We start from the raw sequence: 18,336 nt of genomic DNA, 5'->3' as shown, positions 1-18,336 counted from the left end.
CATGCTATTCTCACAATTTCATTGATTAGCATGCAGCTGGATAGAACTTAACAGAAAATACAAATATTTTTCTCCCACAAATTTCCGTAACTAACAACTGGAAAGAAAGTATAGAGTATGCCCGACCTTGAACGAAAAGCTGTCTCATTAGCATTGTATTAGATTCATTACTACGTTAAAATTTTTCTATTTGTGATCATTCATTACAGGTGAGTTTCGCAGATCTTTGCTTACCGTAAACTTGAAATTCGTTTCAGTTTAACCTTATTATTCGCTTCTCGGGATGCATTAAGCCTTATTCAATAGAACAAAAAGCAGTAATATATAATTATTTCGTCTGCGGTGGTTTGCACAACTTAATTGCAGTGCCAAATTAATTGGTATTAGGTTCATTTTGGATTTCATAAAATTACAGCTATTTCAAACGTTTATTTTTAAACAGAAATCAAAATGAAGAAACATTTTGGTTATGACATTGTAATGTAATAGAGGCCTATGTACAGACACGGTAGAGAAACTAGTTTTGATGTCGCAACCGGTACAATCTCTTACCTTCCGGTCGGTTGGCGGTAAGAGGTAATAGTGAGCTCGCGAAAGCAAAATCTGTCTGTCGCGGATTGTATCGTTCTTCACAATTCATATCATTACCATTAACTTCTTATCGTATTCTTTAGCTTAAAAGGAAGAATCGTAGGTCGCAAAACTTAACGTAATTACGCTTGTAAAATACAACGTATGATTTTAAAAAGCTTACAAAGCCTACTATCCATTTATGTGTGAGAAATACGAGGTATGATCAGGCTATTATGGCTTATGTGGGAGATATAACTGGAAGATCAACACACCTGATGCTAGAGGGCACTCAACAATAGTCACCGATGTAATCTCAGTATTTGTTCAACCGATTATCACAACGGCAAGTTTTCTATACCATTTGCATAGAAATCCGCGCCAAGTTCTCATAACAACCGCGAGGCAGTGGTTCTGACAATCACATGGTAGATAATTGTGGGCAGCCATTTTTCTTGCTATACAACAGAGCAAATGTGAGAGTCACTGGGGCTATGTCAGGGCTGTAGAAGGGTACTCTAATTGTTTCAAGCGCAACGTCAGTAGTTGAAGTACTGGGTTTACCGCAGTGTCCAGGGTTGTCATTAACAATATTAGTCCGTCTTTCTTTGAAGGCATGACACTATTTCCCTACATGTTGCTTTGAAATTTAACCTCCTCCATACACCTGTACAATCTGCCTATGAATGTAAGCAGCTGAAGTGTTTATAGCACACAGCAATCACACCACTGACCTCACGTCTACTCTTTACAAATTTTCCAGATGAATCATCATTTTTGTTGTTCGTTTCTCGGGTATATATGATCAGAATATTCAAACCTGCACCAAGACAGACATCTTATTAATCTACAAATAAATTTTCGTTAAGTTACAGTGAATACCATAAAATTTATATGTTTTGTAACCATTTTTTGGATAATCCATCGTAAATGAAATCGCTATCTAGTCAGCTTAATACATCCAGGACCAGCATCTACCAGTTTAGTTTCGTTTAGAAATAGCGCGATGTTCTATAATCCTAATTCTCTTACCCTCAGGTAGTGCTAAACAAACCAATAATCTATTGCAGTATACGTAACCACAGTAGCTCAACTTTTTAACTGACTATGAGGTATGTACTGTGCAAGTTCGGTTTCAAATATTATTAGCATTACACTAGTTGTCCCTATAAGACTGTAATTTAGCACGTCTGTCCTTCCATTACTCTATACAATCATTCTTGAATAAAAGCAAATATTTGAGTTGTTGTATGTATATATAGTATGTAAAAATTGCACCCACGAACAACAGAGCGCTTTCTTCAGGTCAAAATAAAGCGACCATTCTATATAATGGCATACCCTTCGAGGCCTTCTTCAGCCGTTATAAGGAATCAAAATTTCAGTATGTGGCAACGTTCAGATTTACTTGGAACCAATAGCTTTGCTCTAGGAATCCGTCAATCAGTTACATCGGTTGTTATGCTAATAGTGGTGCTAATGTCAACGTTAGCTTTGCTCTAGGATTCCGTCAATCAGTTACATCGGTTGTTATGCTAATAGTGGTGCTAGTGTCAACGTTGCTTTGCTCTAGGAATCCGTCAATCAGTTACATCGGTTGTTATGCTAATAGTGGTGCTAGTGTCAACGTTAGCTTTGCTCTAGGATTCCGTCAATCAGTTACATCACTTGTTATGCTAATAGTGGTGCTAGTGTCAACGTTGCTTTGCTCTAGGGATGCGTCAATCAGTTATATCGGTTGTTATGCTAATAGCGGTGCTAGTGTCAACGTAAATTGACTTTAACTTCCACGTGAAAAGAATTGATGTATCTTTTCACACATATAAAAAATGGGTGGATCCGGGTTAATTTGGACTTTATTATCTACTAGCGATGAGGCAATATAGGATGAAGGCTACAATTTAAAGATGGACCTAAGTTATTGTAGTGTGTGTGGTGCTCTCCCACCGGAAAATCAAACTCGAGATCTTATGAATCACAGGCATACCTGCTAACCACTAACCCACAGAGAAGAGCAGAGTCAGTTCAGAGTAAAGAATTCCATTAAAACGACTCTTTGACAAATATGCCGTATAGTTCTTGCATGTAAACAAATGATTTTCGCTTGCTCTCGAGTTCTGATTACCCATTCACGCACAGCTCTCTTTTTGTTGGTTCAACATCGCGAGATAATTGGAGAAATGGTTTGTTAAATTAAGAAGCAGCGACATTCAGGCTAGTAATGTTGACAAAGACACAATTTAAAGTCATGTGGTTGGTCATAGCTTGTGGAGGTTTCTTTTTACAACAGTAAGTCTAGTTTTCAACAAGACCATGAACTACGCCGGTGCACTCAAGATGGCCCATATCTTCCAAAATGACCCTAAGACAAATAAGGAGAAATCTTATGCTGTTCACCTCACAGCCCCGGGTAGCACATGTTGTACCCCCCAAAGGATTAATTTATTTGGACTAGAGGCTTCTCATGTGGCTATTTCTAGATTACAAAATAATCTGTATATATATATATATTTCATTTTGGGTAATACTGTCGTGAACACTGAAACTGTTGTCGTGACTAAATCCAAGACCCATTACCGATGACAAATTGATCATAGTAGATTATGTGAAGTCTAAACGCTCGAACAAAGTTTACAACTCCCTTCATATATTAAAGCAGAATAGACATTATAATCATGATGTTGCAATTCGGCAAGTAAAAGTATATTTTAAGTTATAGTGCAATTTTTGACGAGGAGAGAGCTGTTCATGAATTATAGAGATAGCCTAAGATACAAATGTATCTAAATTCGACTCCCGTCATCAGTGATGCTTTTCAGCCGATTCACATTGAAATATGTTGATTTTGCAGACATAACAGTAAATTTTACCCAGTTATACCCAGGAACAGTAAATATTAGTTTAACTATCTTTGTTTTCAGAAATTCTTACAGCTACAGGGTTGAACAAATAATTTCTCAGAACAAGGTATATCATTTATTTCTTAATCTCAAATGCTCAAGAATGAGAACTGGGATCATATGAGTGTAGTGATTTATACTTGAAACGCATATATACCATTCTCAACAATTGTCGATCCATTGCTGGATTAAGGCCTTTCCAATCATCTATCTTGGATAATTCGTTTCCAAGTTATTCGCAGTGCTACCCAATTTCGTCACACCATCTTGCATTAGAATACTGTGTAGATCTGCACTTGTCACTTGTGGTATCCAGAAAAAAAATCTGCTTTTGTCTTATCTTGTGTGGTTTATTTTCTAAAACAGTTAGTCATATCTATCTACCTACCTATCCATATACTACCTTTTCATATATATGATGACCTGGAAGTGAACCCGGTTCACCCTGTCATCGACTTGAAGAGTGATGGAAAATGAAATGAAATCATTAAGGTTTACGTCTCACGGTTATGCTGGGTAGGCTAAAGGAGACGATGAGGATGAGAAATGAATGAAATGGTGGAATGAAGAAGGTGGGAGGAAACGGTAGAACCCTGAGAAAATCCACACACAAGGTGTTTGTCTACAACAAAGTGCACTTGGCGCGAGCTGGGAGTGAACCAGGGTCCCCATGCACCAGAGATGACCGCTCAACCACTGAGCCACCGCGGCCCCCTCAAGAGTAACACCACTCCCCGTCATCTAATCATAGTAACTCAATCTACCAAAGTTCCATAGGCATTTAAACCACAATGTTTCGATGAATACATTCATTCGTAAAATTAACTGCAAAAGGAAGAAATGTATCATCTTACCTGTTATCGAAGAAGAAAAAAGAAGAAATCCGTGTTCACTGTTATAATTACTATCCTTTCACGTTCCTCTTCTGCACAAAACACACGCACCTAAGGAAGAAAGAAAATAAACACTTTAACCATTGAAGAAACTTATATATATATTTCTTATATACACACACTTTTACTTGTGTTTACGTTCAATATTTTCTGCTTCTCAATATTATCTTTAACCACACGTACATTCCATTAAGTCGTAAAACGCGAGAAAAGCCATTGTTAGATTTCAAGTCGTGATTATAGAGCGCCCGATAAGAGAATACGTTGGATTCAAATGCAGACCACACACTCTCTCACACACGTATATATATTTGCAATATCAGAGAAAACACATACGGTAGAGCATGCATGTGAGTACATGCCAGACACACCAAACGAGAAACAGAGCAAGAGGTAGGAATGTATACTGACTGACTGACATCACAAGAAACTGTCTTTTTACTAACCATACGTTTAACAGACACCTATACAAATACAAATAGACATATGTATATGTATGTGTGTGTGTGTGGCGTATTGAGAACGTATGCATATGAGCTTCTTGTACAGTTTGACAGATTGTGTCTGTGTGTGTATAACGTGTGCATTTATGACGAGCACGTTAATACTATTTTTATGATGCGGGACGTTTGATGAATCGTTTGGTACATTCATGAGCATAAATAGTCTTCCAAAACATGACATAATGTTATGCACAAAAGTAATGGACACTAGGAAGCAAAAATGAGTACAATATCATAAAAAAGAGTAAACAAAATAGTAATTTGAAACTATGGGTTACTTATAAATAAACATTTTAAATGTAAGCCCACGTAAAGCTGGCAATTTATGATTAATGAAGTAAATTTTATTGCTAAAGATTTGAAAACAGAGTAGGATAATTAATCGTAAGTTTATGTTGAATTTCTGTTTAAAATTGTTTGATCAGTTGGTGTGCTTATTACAGTGTAAAAGGTATTACATATTACATATCATACACACACATTATTATATTATATTATATATTATATTATATTATATATTATATTATATTATATTATATTATATTATATTATATTATATTATATTATATTATATTGTATATATAGTGTTTCAAAACAGCACCGACAACGTTTGGGATATGATTCCTGTCCTGACACCACGATAAGACAAACAGTATAGACCAACCTGGGTGCACAAATACTTCCTTTCGGGGTTAAAGGCTGGTGGAAACATAAAAAAAATGAACTTTAAAAGGTCCATACGTCCAAAACACTGGGACCTACTTTATTCAGGCCAATATTTTACTTAGGAACTAATTCGTGTACTATCCAAAAATACATGTTTCAGAACCCTAAGGTACTCACGCAACAATTTTTATAGAGGGAGTTTCGCTAGAGTATATAATTTGAACTACTATCTCTATGGAAATTGTTGCGGAAGTACTGTCTGTAATTGTGAAACTTGGATATTTGGATAGGACACATACTTGTTCCTAAGTGAAATCTTGACCCGACTACTGTAGGTCCCACTGCTTTCCAGCTATGGACCTTTAAAGTTTATTTTTTCATGTTTTCGGTAGGCTATAACTCCGAAAGGAAGCATTTATGCGCTCAGATTGGTTTATACTTTTTGTCTTATCTTGGTGGCAGAAATCATATCCCAAATGTTGTAGGTGTTGTTTTGAAACACCCTATATATATATGGCACTACTGATTACAACAGTGTGGCATTACTGATTAAATATTCCACAGATGGAAACATAACGATACCTTATTATAGTTGAATTATGAAATATTATTATCATCAGCAATAAAATGGACAACGTACGGAGTGCTGAGTCGAATACTACGAATAACGAAGAGATAGTCAGGTGACGTTGGAGTTCTCAACTGTAGCTGTCATAAAAATTCCAAAATACCTTCTAAATTGTAAGCCTTCAGCAGTTTAGAAATTAATACAGCTAGATTTAGGACTTCACATACTTCAAGAATTTATATTCTAGGTTGTAGGTTTTTAATTTTAGAACGTGTAAAGTTAGATGATTTTTGGACTCCTGCAGTTTATAGCTTTTACAGATGGTCAAGAACTGTTATTTTATCTTTTAACCAACATTTCTACCCAAGGGAGGTACAAATGTACTCCATACATATGTTTTACTGTATATTTTATGATACAGGCACCCGAGGTTGACTAGCGTTCTTTACATTGTGGACCGGAATGCAAGGAAATTTATTTCCTTAATAACAATTATATTGCAACGTGATCTGCTTACCCATGTGGCTAAAACTATACGGGGGGTACATTTGCATCTCCTTGGGTGTCTATGTTACCATATTTGTTTCAAGTATTTAATTATTGTAAAGAACATAATAAAGAACAGATGATATTAGAGCCTCTTGCAATATATCGTTGCAATATTGCATTTATATTTCAATATTGCATTCTTTCCTGCCACAAAAATATTACGAAATTAATACAGTTCTATAGTGTATAAACATATGTTCGTTTCCTAACCTAACCTACCTAAACTTATCCTAAACTAACCTACACTAACAAAACCAACATAACCTAACAAAGCACAACCCAACATAAACTAACATACCAATATTATGGAAGCCACAAATAACGATGTTTCTGATTGCAAAAATTTGTGTTGGGGTACACTTGTACCCCTGTTGAGACCAATGATGGTGAACACATTTTAGGATTTCTACTCATTGTTTGCTTTTAGAACTTGTGGCATGACTCATGACACCAGAAGATAAAAACTATCGACTGGCCCCAACCTTGAATAATATTAAATCGCTTTTAGCTGAAAACTAGTTTTATCTGTGTACGAATTATGTGTGCACAAAATATTGTAGAGCATAGTTTCTTATCCTGCAGTATGTGTACCACTGGCGATACCCGAGACGCTGCTTGGTGGTTCACACGACTTCTCGAAAGTTATGCGAGAATATTATCTTGTTTCAGACAAAAAATGTCAACTGTGGCTAAATGATTTTTATTCTTCCCAGTTTATTGTATAAACCTATAATGTCTCAAAATATCTGGGGTCTCAATGTATCCAAAGAGCAACGAAGGAAAAAGAAAAAACTAATGTTTTCAGTAAAGCAAAACTTTCTAAGTGCTAAATAATCACGCAGAGAAATTTTAGATTTATTGAAAAGAAATATGTACAACTCTGGAAACATAATTGAAAATAAAAGTTTAATAGTTAATGAGTGATGGTTAGTGTCAGGCACGTATCCACGGAGGGCTAGGGTGGGCCGCCCCCCCCCCTGAATTTTTACTGTGCCTCCTAAAATTTTCACGGTAGGCTTGCAAATGAACTATAATATGGGTGCAAACTATAATACTGTTGGGTCGGCCCCCCTAACTTCTACCGGCCCCACCCCCTACATTTTTGGGCTGGCTACCGGCCTGGTTGGTGTATCTTGTTAACCAAACTGAGTGGTGCCCTCTTGCTAATGTTATGATAAGCTTGAAGGCGATATGTTTACTTTCGCTTTTGCCTTAATAGCTTGAATATCCCAAAGCTCGGATCCTTCCGAACAAAAATTTCTGGATGCACGCCTTCTCACTTGTATCTTATTTCGTTCAGATCAACGAGATCTTTCTATTGATAACGCCTTTGGACAATTGTTTTCAGTGTTGTCAACAACTTTTGAAAAAAGAAAGGTTAAAGGTTTTACGCCAAAAAAAAAAAAAAAAAAAAAACTAGATTTTGAACTGCTAACCTATAACCCACATTGTAGATTTTAAACCCTATTTTGTGTGTAGGATTATAAGTGAGTTATAGTAAAATTTGAAATGTTGAGCTTTATTTGCTGAAGACTACCAAGCAACATACATGACTTAAAATTACATTAAAAATCCATCAACATCAACAGTCATATTATCAGTTGAATTGAAATGTCATCATCGATAACGTCGCAGTTAGCCGAGGCGCTGGAACTAGATGCGCCATTGTTGGATTGTGGATTGGTTGTGTCTTTGTAGACTGCCATTATTCCAATTTTCAGTAGTACTTCTTTCGACAGGCCATAGTCCGTACAAACACTTCTTATTTCTTCCTACACCCACATGAATCCTCATGATTGCATTGAAAGTTTTCAAGCTAATGAACCACTTTATTTTAAAGAACGGTTCCGTAACTTTAAAAACAGGTTAAAGGACATATCACCACACATGAGGTTACAAAAACAATGATACATGTAATTTATAACCCAATTTAGAATTCAAGCTAATTAGGTATCCTATTTGTTTCCTTTAATGAACGAAAACAATCTTTAAGGCTTGAAAAACCGAACAGTTTTCTAAATTTGTATTAGAAAATTTCATTCTTGCAATGAAATACGAAAATTAAAATAACCAAAAAGGAGTAAACGAGGCCGTTACTGGAGCCACATTAAAATTCTTTCTCAGTCGGTAAGTATTATTAAGTAGTTATAAATCTATGGGTGGGAAGAGACAAGAAGAATGTGAAAGAAGTGTTTGTTGTATAATGAAATACCTTCTGTCTAAAGAAATCAATTAAAACGATAATATATAAATGACAAATACGCTAATTTTTAAAACTTACGCTTTATTTTTAAAGAGAAAGTATTTTTAGAATTAACACCTAATAAAAAGCCAAAAATGGCAATAGATTTTCATAAAATAAGCTATATTTAATGCTATAAATATTTTGTGGATTTGTATGGCTAAATCATCCGTGTAACGTGGGTTCCTGTCACCACGGCATGGCGCGTCCTCAGGTTGCGGATCGAGGAGAAGGCCTCTAGATATAGAGGTTAGCTGCGAATATACTGAATAAGCAGTCGCGGACAGACGACTAGGAGTGGTCCTCCAGCTTGGGGGTTTGGGTAAGGCTAACACCCTCATCCTGTAAAAAAAAGGTACTTGTTCAGAAACATTCACAAAAGCCTCGGACAAGGACTGATAACTTGGCACGACATCAGCAAAAGAAAATGGACATGAGATTTGGAACATGGAATATTAGAAGTCTTTATAGGGCAGGCGCGTTAAAATCTGTAACGAGTGAGTTAGAGAAATACAGGATGGACTTAGTAGGAGTTCAGGAAGTTAGGTGGGAAGGAAATGGATGTGAGAATTCCGGAAATTTTACGTTCTTTTACGGGGAAGGAAATAAAAATCACCAGTTAGGAACAGGGTTTTTCGTTCACAAACGAATATTACCAGCAATTAAACGGGTTGAATTTGTTACTGACAGAATTTCTTTTATTACTCTTAAGGGACGGTGGTGTGATATTATTGTTTTAAATGTACATGCTCCAACTGAAGATAAGGGTGACGATATAAAAGATAGTTTTTACGAAGAAGTGGAACGGATATTTGACCAACTCCCGCGATACCATATGAAGATTCTATTAGGGGATTTCAATGCGAAGGTAGGACGAGAGGATATTTTCAAACCGATTATAGGGAACGAAAGTTTGCATAAGGAAAGTAATGACAACGGTGTTAGACTCGTGAACTTTGCAACATCCAAAAACCTAATCGTGAAGAGTACAAAATTCCCACATCGCGACGTTCATAAATACACTTGGACATCACCAGACGGAAAAACACATAATCAAATTGATCACGTTTTAGTAGATAGAAGAAGACAATCTAGCATAATTGACGTCCGGTCGTTTAGAGGGGCTGATTGTGACACTGATCACTACCTGGTAGCAGCGATAATACGGGAGAGATTATCGTTGAATAAAGGTAATACTCAATGTCCGAAAACGGAGAGATTTAATTTAAAGAAATTAGAAGGGAGCCAGGTAAGAGAGGAATACCAGATTGAAGTTTCGAATAGATTCTCGGTTTTAGAAGACTCGGAGTGCACTAGTGTTGAGGATACTTGAAGTGAAATTAGAGATAGCATTAAAAGTTCAGCAATAGAAAAATTGGGACACGCGGAAATACGTAGGAACAAACCATGGTTCGACCAAGAATGCATTAAACTAGCAGAGAAGAGAAAACAGGCAAAATTACGGTGGCTACAAAATCCGAATGAAATAACTACACAAAATTTCGCAGATATCAGGCGGGAAACTTCCAAAACTTTTAGAACAAAGAAACGGGATTTTTTGAAAGCTAAAATTAAGGAACTTGAAGATAATAGTAAAAATAAAAATATTCGGGACATGTATAAGGGGATCAGCGAATTTAAGAAAGGCTATACACCTCGTGCTTATATATTAAAGAAATCTGACGGGACAGTTCTCACTGATACGGATAGCCTTTTAAATAGATGGAAAGATTTCTTTGACGATTTGCTGAACACGCAGCCAAAAACTAATGTGCGTGGAGAAAAGGAGATACACACCGCAGAAATGTATATTCCAGAACCCAATCGAATAGAAGTGGAAGCCGCTATAAATAAAATTAAAGAAACACAAATCTCCGGGTGTAGATGAAATTCCGGCTGAGTTAATTTTAGCTGGAGGCGAAAAATTGTGGAACAAGAGACACAAACTCATTCTCCTTATCTGGAACAAGGAAGAATTGCCACAAGAGTGGAAAGAGTCAATCATTGTTCCAATTCACAAGAAAGGCGACAAAACTGACTGTAATAATTATCGAGGCATTTCTCTTCTGTCAACATCCTATAAAATCCTTTCAAATATTCTGTTAGCAAGACTGACCCCATACGCAGATGAAATTATTGGAGATTATCAGTGCGGATTTAGACGAAATCGATCAACTATCGACCAAATATTTACCATTCGCCAAATACTCGAAAAGAAGTGGGAATACAATACCCCGGTACATCAACTATTTATTGATTTTAGAAAGGCTTACGACTCGGTTAGGAGAGAAACATTATACAACGTTCTTACAGAGCTTGGAATACCGAGAAAGCTAATTAGATTAATTAAGATATGTTTAAGTGAATCCCAAAGTAAAGTCCGGGTAGGAAAATTTTTGTCCACGAGCTTCCACGTCGAAAATGGCCTGAAACAAGGAGATGCGTTGTCGCCATTATTATTTAACTTTGTGCTGGAATACGCCATAAGAAAAATCAAAGATAGCAACCAGGGCCTAGAGTTGAACGGCATTCACCAGGTTATGGCATATGCTGATGATGTAAATTTAATAGGGGATGATAGGAGAACAGTAGAAATAAATGCAGAGATATTATTAAACGCTTGCAGGGATATGGGTTTAGAAGTAAATGCAGAGAAAACTAAATACATGGAAGTGCGTCGGGGCCGTAATACGGCAAATTGTGGAGGCGTTAAAATATTAAATAATACTTTTGATAAAGTGGATACTTTCAAATATTTAGGATCAATATTAACAGACGAAAATCATATTCACGAAGAAATTAAATGTCGACTAAAAGCAGGGAATTCGTGTTACTATTCGGTTCAAAATCTCTTGTCGTCGCGAATTCTGTCGAGGAATTTGAAGCTTAAAATATATAAAACGATAATCATGCCTGTTGTTCTGTATGGTTGCGAAACATGGTCGCTTACTCTGAGGGAAGAACATAGACTGAAAGTATTTGAGAACAGGATCCTGAGAAGAATATTCGGACCCAAGAGGAACGAGAATGGGGAATGGCGAAAGCTTCATAACGAGGAACTACATACTTTATACGGTTTACCCAACATTGTTAGGGTCGTCAAGTCTAGGAGGCTTAGGTGGGCAGGTCATGTAGCTAGAATGGAAGAAAGTAGAAATGCTTTCAAAGTCTTGACTGGTAGACCCATAGGAAAACGACCATTAGGAAGACCTAGGCGCAGATGGGAGGATAATATTAAGATGGATCTCGCAGAGATAGGAATACAAAGTAGAAACTGGATCCAATTAGCTAAGGATAGAAGTCAGTGGAGAGCTTTTGTGAACGCGGCACTGAACCTCCGGGTTCCATAGGCCATAGAGTTAGTTAGTTTAGTTAGAGTTAGTTAGTTAGTATGGCTAAATCATATTCACGGAGAAATTAAATGTTGACTAAAAGCAGGGAATTCGTGTTACTATTCGGTTCAAAATCTCTTGTCGTCGCGAATTCTGTCGAGGAATTTGAAACTTAAAATATACAAAACGATAATCATGCCTGTAGTTCTGTACGGCTGCGAAACATGGTCACTTACTCTGAGGGAAGAATATAGACTGAATGTATTTGAGAACAAGATCCTGAGACGAATATTTGGACCCAAGAGGAACGGGAATGGGGAATGGCGGAAACTTCATAACGAGGAACTACATAATTTACACGGTTTACCCAACATTGTTGGGGTCATCAAGTCTAGGAGGCTTAGATGGGCGGGTCATATAGCTAGAATGGAAGAAAGTAGAGACGCTTTCAAAGTCTTGACTGGAAGACCAATCGGAAAACGACCATTAGGAAGACCTAGGCGCAGATGGGAGGACAATATTAAGATGGATCTCGCAGAGATTGGAATACAGAGTAGAAACTGGATGCAGTTAGCTAAGGATAGAAGTCAGTGGAGAGCTTTTGTGAACGCGGCATTGAACCTCCGGGTTCCATAGGCCATAGAGTTAGTTAGTTAGTATGGCTAAATGCCTTTTTAAATAGGCTGGATTTAGCCAAAAATAGGTTAAATTTGCATCGCTCATTGTTTTCTTAACATTTTGAAAACAAATGTGAAAACGTGGTGGCCAAAATTTTATGATCAGCTTAAGAGTGTAAACTAGTAAACTAAGAAAAATATCTTTTTGCACTGCATAGTTTTATAAAAGTAGTTTCAAATGATGTTTAATTATAGCAAATGTGTCGCGACAAACTAGTATGTCGTGAAATTTTAGAATTTAAAAGTAAATTTTATACTGTTACATGTGTCGTGATGATGTGCTCGATCAGTAGTGTCAGTAAAAAAGAAATCTGAGATCACTAAATTATAGTGTTTCAAATGTCCATGTATCAGGTTATAGAATGAAGAGAAAGGAGTGACAATTTTGTTCGTTGTACAGCACAACAACGTGTTCAACGGACAGAACAAAATGTAGATTTAAAAACAGTACCAGAACAATGACAAATATACTGAACTATGGCTGCCTGCAGCGAGGGGGTTAAGGGGGAAGATACCCTCCGGGTTTTCGAAGAATGTTCAGTTCTTCGGAATACATGTTAAAACATCCTAATACATTTGCTCTCACACATATAAAAGTAACTAAGAAAGTTCTGTCGCTTTTCACCCATCATCTTCAAACATCGATATGTCACATAAGACGTAAATGGAAGATAAAAAATAGTCCACATCAGCATCGACGATCTTCTACCAATGTTCTGGAAGGCCATGGATTCCATAGCGGTACAACTTGGTGGGCCGTGAAGCAAAGAAGGTATTAAGTGCATTTTGCACCTCTACTAGGAATTTGAACTGGCATCCTCTAAGGCGATTGTCCAAGGAATGGAACAGGTGATAGTCGGACGGTGCAATGTCCGCGAACCATCTAAAGTGTAGAATTTGTCCCGGGACACATCCTAGCCACCTGGGATTATGTTGTCCTGTAACAGGTGGACCCTTTTGCGATTCAGAAGTACTGGCTAGAGTTTTGAGCTTTTCTTCAACATGATTCAACTGCTGACAGTATACAGTGGCATTGATGCTCTGACCAGATGGTAGCAGTCCGGCAAACACACAGGAGAACCTTCTGGAACAGTGCTGATTTTGGCTGTTTTGGAAACAATTCATGGAATTCAAACCAACGATGATGGCTTCGTGGAGCTTCGTACAGGATCCACTTCTCATCACATGTTAACACCCTGTCCAGAAATGGATTCTTCCTCAGACGGGACAGCAACGAAACACAAGTATCTGTTCGCGTTGCCTTCTGGCGCGGAGTCAAATCATGTGGGACCCATCGACCCAACTTGTAGTGGTTCCCAAGTTGATGGAGGTACTACAGAATGGTTTCTCCACTCACACTGAATTGTAGTACCAGTTCCTCACACGTCTGTCCACTGTTCGCCTCAACTGCTGCCTGAACATCTTCATTATGTACGTGTGTTGGTCTTCCGGCACATTTTGCGTCTTTGAGTGTTTCGTCACCATCCTTAAACTTGTTAAACCATCGCTGCACTGTCCACGTAGTCACCACACTCTTACCAAAGGCGTGGCATATCTTCGACCCCGCTACAGTACAGTTTGACCCCAGTTTAAACTCGTACAGCATAGACGCCCGTATGACGCTCTGTGGAGGTCCCATGTTCACTCTGTCCTGACGCAAGTTCACGTGTATATGAACTGTCACTACCAGGTAGTATGTTGGATATGTCCACTCCAATAGCTGACCTTCGCTTTATCTTCATTCGCATTCAACTCACGGTGTGAGGGCCAATGGAACACAGACCTCCACAAAAAGCGACGGGACTTTCTTGGTTACCTTTATATTATATAACCACAGAAAAAATATTAACTGTAGTTCATGCTCTTAAGGATATGTCCGTAAATAATTTGCTATTTGTGTGGTGTATTATCTGCACGCGTTCCTCAAAGTTTCTTATATTCGCGACTCTGTTTGTGTCGACCTTTTGCCTCCCTTACTGATTTACCGTGTCGTCCTATCCCGTTACTGTTTTCAGCACCATTTCCCAAGATGGATTGCAAAGAGGGTCTACTTCGTGCTGTTTCGAGTACTCCGAGGAAAGTCGAAGCATCGCGGCCGTCGAGTCACGACCGGGATGGTTTCTGTTCAAGGCGACCTGTCGGGGCATGACGTACCAAAGTCACAGACACGGCACGTCATGTGAGAATTTAAAAAGGCATCCGAATGAAATTTCAATGTCAAAGTCTTAAAAGAAATTTAATGGGCCACGGGATGGGTAAGACACACTATGTGTGAATTAACATTTAAAATTAGTCTTTTTCTCCCCTTTTAAAAAATCTTGCGAGTACCTCTGTGCAGAAGAGTAGTCCTTCTTGCTGGTCTAGTGGTAGTGTTAGTGCCTTTAATCCGCAAGGTCTTGGGTTCAAATCCCGATAAGAGATCATTGAATACACTGCTGTTGTTCAGATTCCAAATTTAAACTAGGGGGCGCGGTGGCTCAGTGGTAGAGCGTTCACTTCCGGTGCTTGGGGTCCCTGGTTTGATTCCAGCTCACGCCGTGTGGACTTTGTGGTGGTCAAACACCGTGCTCGTGGGTTTTCTCGGGGTTCTCCCGTTTCCTCCCACTTTCTTCATTCCACCATTTCACTCATCTCTCATCACCGTCTCCTTTAGCCTAACCGGCATAACCGTGGGAAGTAAAACTTTAAGATTTCATTTCCAAATTTAAAGTGAAAAGCTGTACATACAAAGCTTCATAACTCAATCAACACAAAAGTATTTCCAAACAAATAGAATAAACGTAGAGCTAAGAAGCAATGAAATGACGTCTTCAAATGTGAGTTTGGTTAACATTCGTGAATTAGTATCAAAAGTAAGAGAAGTTTCTATGCTATTGACAAATACACTTCAGTGCAAGGAAAGAATTGTTTCCCGATCTTATCTGTATAGGTTACGTGCATTCTAACTGCTGTACACATATAGTGGAAATATTATTATTTACATGAAGCTCTTATTGTATGTAACACGTCCGTTTATACGTTTCTGGCTTCAGTGAACACGAAAATATAACCTAACTTGCTGATAACAGTCACAGAAATAAAGACGAAACTGGTAATTGTTTTACCTAAGCTTCATATTTTGCTCGAATTGTTTCTTAACCGTGTTTCTCTTCTTAACAAGCTCACCTTGAGAGATGCAACAAAATGGATAGAAGTCAATTTTACCGATCTCAGCCAAAGAAAACAGAAATAATCTTGAAAAATGGTTTACGTTACGCGGCCACGAATGAAGCTGCGTGAACACTTGGTAATGATCCTGAACGTAACTAATGTTGTTTAATCAAGTATAAAAACTGAAAACAAAGAAAAGAAGTGTAAACTATTATAAACACCAAGAATTGATCTGAAATATTGTAGGTTTTCTATATACACTGTACACTTTTAACCAAAATGCCTACATGGGAAGAATATTCCAGTATTTTGCTTGGTAGAGTCTAATAGGAAGTTTAGGAATCCTTCACGCCTTGTAAAATGTACAAGATTCTTCTAAATAATACAAAGATTATAAGATCTTTTCCAGTGTGGAGATAAAATTCAGCACACGAAAAGTGGCTTCAGATTCAAAAGGTCATGTCTTAGCCCAAAGCGGCGTCGGATGCTCACTCAAAGGATATCTCCCTTACTCATCTCAGATTCAGGATATAGTGTAGTTAAGGGTTACTCCTTTGCTCATTGCAGCCTTCGGAGTAGGTAGAAGAAAACCCTTTTGCCCATGGCGACTTCAGGAATTGGGATTTAAGGATATCTCCGTAGGTCTCGAGAGATAGTTTAGGAAGATTAGCGATTAGCATTAGAACTGATGTCCCTATACAATAGAGCTCCTCTTTTATGGATGTCCTCTGAAGGGGAGGTCCATAAGGAGAGGTTCGGCTGTCTTCGGTTACCTTCCGAACCAACTTCGTGCCTTCCTCGTATACTCCTTTCACCGCCTGCTGGTGATTATGTTCTGAACACAATAACACGTGTTCGTAATTTGAAGCATGTGTTTATAGTATTTGTTTACACGTGAGGGTAGGAAACCTTAATTTATTTTTCTGGAAAATATTTAGAAAGCATATTTGAACACCCTTCCTGCTCCACTCTACCTTATAATCCGTATTTGAGCCAAAGTGAAATGAAGAAAACTCAGTTCGAGCAAACCGTTAACTATGCTCAAAAATGCATTTCGGAGGGTTCAGCAGTTATTCTTTGTAATACAATTTAGATCATTCCGCCGCACAATACGTCTTTCAATTAAAGAGAAAGTATCAAGGCCCAAGTCAATCGAGACGTTAGTACAAAAATTGATTTTAAACGCTTCTAACATTTCATCTCTTTTCCCGTTCTATGAACACAGAATACCAAATTAATATATTTTTATGAATGATACTTGCCTGTAAAAGTTGAATCTTTGAAAATGTTGGATCACATGATCAGTTTTTTAAAAGTTGTTTGTGTATCGAGTGTTAATAGTTCCATAACATGAGATGCAAATGTGATACTATATTTTCGGTACAGATTTTAAATGACCTCTTCCTCCATTAGGACGCGCATTTTAATATAACAGAAACCTGGCATGAACCAAGTTCTATGTTCAATTGATCCATTTTTGTTGGTCAACATAGTGTCCATGGGGTTTTTCAGGTAATTACGTTTCCTCCCACATTCTCATTCCACATATTCTTTCATCATCATTATCATCGTCTCCCTTAGCCTAACGGTATAATCGTGGGACGTTAAAGAAAGAACAATTTCATTTCAATGATCTATTTTGCCGTGATAGTGAGACAAGCATCGACGATTACTCTTTGATATATTTACAAATAGTTATAGAAATTGTACCCCTATTTCCCTCATAAGACCAGTTTTTTTATATAAGAAAATCTGATGTGTGTTCACTTATTATTAACGAAGAGTTTGTATACTATGTTTCGTATCTCTGACTTTAACAGTTCCTACGATACTCTATTTTTGGCGTAAGTTTTGATATCCCCCATTAGAATACCTCCTATGCATAGGCTTCCATATAGATATTATTTATAACTTCTATAGAAATGTCTTCTACATCACTTGCTTTAAGAACATTAATAACTACCGATGTTCCCACCAAATCAAAACGTTTCTCATAGTCAATAAACGCAACACATAAGGATATTTCGCCCTAGCTTTACCTTCCTATGACTTTCCTCATTATTTCAATATCATGTACTCTGCTACTTTTTGTGTTCCTTGTTAACTACTTTTCAAATAATATTTGTATTTACTTTGTAATAACTAACATAAGTTATTACAGAATAAATAAGTTATTACAAAATAAATAAAATATTATTTTAAAAAAATAGTTAACAAGGAACACAGAAAGTATGATAAGTCATCAATTGCCGTTGAGTTCATTTTTCCAGTCGCTGCCATAACCTA

General features: G+C 37.4%; 1 protein-coding gene across 6 annotated transcripts in view; it reads right to left on the bottom strand.

Annotated features, from left to right (window-relative positions):
• Window positions 1-18,336, bottom strand: part of SPR (G protein-coupled sex peptide receptor) — a 2,424,528-nt gene that overhangs the window by 724,058 nt on the left and 1,682,134 nt on the right. For all 6 annotated transcript variants that reach the window (XM_081726000.1, XM_081725998.1, XM_081726002.1 and 3 more), the window contains one exon: window positions 4,325-4,414. The gene's annotated coding sequence lies outside the window, so the exon portion shown is untranslated. The remainder of the gene's footprint in view (window positions 1-4,324; window positions 4,415-18,336) is intronic.

This window comes from Thermobia domestica, chromosome 9 (assembly GCF_964235325.1).
Source record: "Thermobia domestica chromosome 9, izTheDome1.hap1.1, whole genome shotgun sequence".
Taxonomy (NCBI): domain Eukaryota; kingdom Metazoa; phylum Arthropoda; class Insecta; order Zygentoma; family Lepismatidae; genus Thermobia; species Thermobia domestica.
The sequence above is the reverse complement of the archived record's forward strand: the minus strand, read 5'-3'. Positions and strand labels throughout refer to the sequence as shown.